The 4,008-nt window shown below is 43.9% G+C and overlaps 1 protein-coding gene across 6 annotated transcripts in view; it reads left to right on the top strand.

Moving 5' to 3' along the window:
* PIP5K1B (phosphatidylinositol-4-phosphate 5-kinase, type I, beta) overlaps nucleotides 1–4,008 on the top strand; it is a 533,355-nt gene that overhangs the window by 22,592 nt on the left and 506,755 nt on the right. Inside the window, exon 2 of one of the 6 annotated variants that reach the window (XM_010860661.1) lies at nucleotides 2,413–2,497. The exons of the other annotated variants lie outside the window; for them this stretch is intronic. The gene's annotated coding sequence lies outside the window, so the exon portion shown is untranslated. The remainder of the gene's footprint in view (nucleotides 1–2,412; nucleotides 2,498–4,008) is intronic. 6 annotated transcript variants of the gene reach the window in all.

The raw sequence follows: 4,008 nt of genomic DNA, 5'->3' as shown, positions 1-4,008 counted from the left end.
CCCTTCTCCTCTTGCCCCCAATCCCTCCCAGCATCAGAGTCTTTTCCAATGAGTCAACTCTTCACATGAGGTGGCCAAAGTATTGGAGTTTCAGCTTTAGCATCAGTCCTTCCAAAGAAATCCCAGGACTGATCTCCTTTAGGATGGACTGGTTGGATCTCCTTGCAGTCCAAGGGACTCTCAAGACTCTTCTCCAACACCACAGTTCAAAAGCATCAATTCTTCGGCACTCAGCCTTCTTCACAGTCCAACTCTCACATCCATACATAACCACTGGAAAAACCATAGCCTTGACTAGACGGACCTTTGTTGGCAAAGTAATGTCTCTGCTTTTGAATATGCTATCTAGTTTGGTCATAACTTTCCTTCCAAGGAGCAAGCATCTTTTAATTTCATGGCTGAAGTCAGCATCTGCAGTGATTTTGGAGCCCAAAAAAATAAAGTCTGACACTGTTTCCCCATATATTTCTGGTTACAAAAGACTAAATAATATGACTGCATTTAATAGAATCAAAAGAGGCTTTGGTGGTGTGTTTATATGAATAATAAGTAAAGGAAATGTTGAAAAAAGAATGAAAAGGAAATGTTTTAAAAGAATGAGCATCAAATGTTTTTATCTCATGGCATGTTGTCAGAAGAACATTAATAATGAACTCTTCTATAAATTCTCTCCATAATGACTTTATAAAAAAATTACACTGTGCAATTGATAAGAGTTTGGTTATGAATTCCAGCCAGATGGTGATTACTTGAAAAATAATCCTTACAAGTTAAACAAACATCCATACTCTTGTGTAAAAAATTTCCATAATACAAGTCTAGAAATGTCAGCTCAAAGTGCCTGCAGAACAAGAGTACTCCTAGGCATCAAATAGGCTTTTCAGAAATTTTCAACTTTATCAAGGGGTTCTCATTGTTCTCATACCTTCCACGCATGGAATTTGCTTATACTAAATAAATAAACTATGCTAGTTTAACCAATGACTGATTGTGAAACATCTACACTGTCCTGGGTGCTAAGGACACACCAGCAAACAAGACAGACAAGGCGATTACCCTCAATGGGAAGACAGATCCTGGACAGGTAAAGCTCAGATGCTGAGAGCTGTTATGAGAGGGGAAACCAGGATATTACTGTGGACTTTCACTAGGTCAGGAGACACAGGGATGGGCTTCAAATGAGCCCTGTGGATGTTCAGTGGCCACCAGGCAGAGGGGAAGAGAGTTGCAGGGAGAAACAGGGGGTTCTTGTTGTGCTCAGTTGTGTCTGACTCTTCGTGACCCCATGGACTGCCACCTGCCAGGCTCTCGTCCATGGTATTTCCTAGGCAAGACTATTGGAGTGGGTTGCCATTTCCTTCTTCAGGGCCTCTTCCTATCCCAGGGATGGAATCTGCATCTCCTGCATTAGCAGGTGGATTCTTCATCACTCCACCACCTGGGAAGCGCAGGCAGAGCATAATGTATCCCTACAGAGTCAAGGCTAAGTCCCGTTTCTGGCTGGGCAGATACAGCTTACAGCTCATTCAGTTGCTTCTTTGTTTTGCTCACAAGACTGTGAGAACATCTTGAGGGCAGGGGCCAAATCTTGCTTGTTAATGTAGGTCTGGCATCCATCACATCTGACACATCTGTATTTCAAGGAGAACTAACTTCAGAATGTGAGTGAGGCATGTGGCCTGCTTGTCCTAATCATTCCAGAACATGAAGGCACTTTGACTCACAGTTGTCCCAGCCCCCATTTGTTTCCTAGCAGGAGATCTGGCCTTTTGCCTCATATACCTCTCCTTGTCTTTTTGGGATTCATCAGGTGAATGCTTGTGTGTGAAAGGGAAGAAAGCATAGCACTTAAGGGCCCAGCCTCAGTAGCCAAGCCACTTATTGGGTTCAATTTCTGGCACTGCCACTCACTAAGCTGTCTGATAATTAAACAAGTTATTTAATTTCCTCATGTCTCATTTTCTCCATCTATAAAATGGGATGGTAATAGTGCATCAGAGGGTGATGAGGAGTGTGCTCATACAGATAAAATGCTTGGTGTGGTCTCTGACACATAGTGTGTTTATGAAGGGAGCTGATCCTATTCTCTTTTAATCTGCCAGGCTGTCTTTTGCCCCTTCAGAGAGCCTAGACTGCCCTTTCTTCTGAAGTCTTTCATCTTCTATCCAGATTGTCTTCCTTCACATTGCTGCTGCTATCCAATATCGCCCCTGCAGTTCCCTGCAGCCCAGAAGGACCATTAGTATAGAGGAGAGAGACTGCAAAGGCACACACCTTCTAAGACTGGCTTAGGGCTTGGGCCTGGCCTTTTCCACATGACCAGAGACAATTCTGCTCAACCACTCACTCCAGGCCTCCCATACCTCAGAATCTGCCTCCAGAAAATAGAACCCTGTTTTCCCCTCCCCCCAGGCTATGGTCCACCCCTGGAGCATCCTGTCCCTGGACAAACTCCTGTCTAGGATGGCAGAGAGTTGGAGCATCCCTACCCTTCAAGGTAAGCACTACCCTCCTCCACACACACACAGGGATGTGAGACAGCCTTGAGGCCCCCAGAGCCACTCCCATCAGGGTTTGATTTAGAGATTGTCAGAAAGTGCTTTGATAATTGCACATGGGCCCCCATCAGTCAAACCATGCTGTTCAGCTCCCATTCAGCGAATTCCTCCAAATCTAGATTCCAAAAATCTTAGGTCACCTGGGGTCACTTTGACCTGGGAGAGCTTGGGGTTCTGAGAGGCCCATGGGCTGTTCTAGGACTAAGAGTCCGCTGCTCTATCAAGGACTATTTTAGTTAGAGTTTAGGAAGAATTTGAGCATCCCCCGGGGACTTAACTCTACTTATAACATTGTTTCTATGGGAAAAGTGTTTCAAGTGACAATTTAGAACAGAATTCTTAGAACACAGTCTTTCTGCTGTTGGAGACTGCAAGTAATTATTTTTTCATATATAGAGATGATGTTGAAGTTTTTTTTAATGCATATAAGTATAAACAAATAGAACAAGAAAGCAGGTATTGCTTCTTGCGTTTTCTGGCAAGTTTTAAAAATTGAGGGATTTTTCTTTTTAAGAAGAAAATATTTTTATTTCAAAAGGTATCATTTATTGAGTATTTACTATTTGCTAGCCACTGAGTTTAAGTCTGTTTGTGCATAATTTCATGTAATCTTCATAACAATCCTCTGAGGTGGTCTAATAAAGAATCTGACCCCATTTTAAGAAATTATTTATTTATTCATTTTGGCTGCATCAGGTCTCTGTTGCAGCTGATGGGATCCTCCATTGAGGCTTATGGGCTTAGTTCCCCTGGCATGTGAGATCTTAGTTCCCTGGCCAGGGATTGAACCCATGTCCTCTACATTGCAAGATGGATTCTTAATCATTGCACCTCTAGGGAAGTCCTTGACCCCTTTTTTGATGCTTTGCTGCTGACAGCTGTCAGGCCCCACTTTGCCCTTTTACCCTACATCTTGGCAAGCTTATTAAACAAACAAACAAATAAATAAAACACAAGCGCTCCCTACTTTGGTGCTGCTGGGAAATTAAAACAATGTAAACCTGCTGTAAGTGGGAACCCTTACTCCAGCCCCGCCCCTCATCATAAAACATCAAAGCCAATGTACCTCCCTTGTGCCCCTAAACTGTTCTTGGAGTTGCTTGGGAAACCACCTTAGAGTCCCCCAGAAAAACTCCTTATGTGAGTCATAAATCTTCCCAGACCCTCTTCGTGTGTCTGTGTGACATCCTTGGTCTCCACATCCAAACCAAATTTTGAGTGAGGGGTCCATTTCATTTCTGCACAGTGACCACAGCAGGTGACTACAGTCTCAGTTCAGTTCAGTTCAGTCGCTCAGTCGTGTCCGACTCTTTGTGACCCCATGAATTGCAGCACACCAGGCCTCCCTGTCCATCACCAACTCCCGGAGTTCACTCAGACTCATGTCCATCAAGTCAGTGATGCCATCCAGCCATCTCATACTCTGTCGTCCCCTTCTCCTCCTGCCCCT

This window comes from Bison bison, unplaced genomic scaffold (assembly GCF_000754665.1).
Source record: "Bison bison bison isolate TAMUID 2011002044 unplaced genomic scaffold, Bison_UMD1.0 scf7180017864469, whole genome shotgun sequence".
Classification (NCBI taxonomy): domain Eukaryota; kingdom Metazoa; phylum Chordata; class Mammalia; order Artiodactyla; family Bovidae; genus Bison; species Bison bison.
The sequence above is the reverse complement of the archived record's forward strand: the minus strand, read 5'-3'. Positions and strand labels throughout refer to the sequence as shown.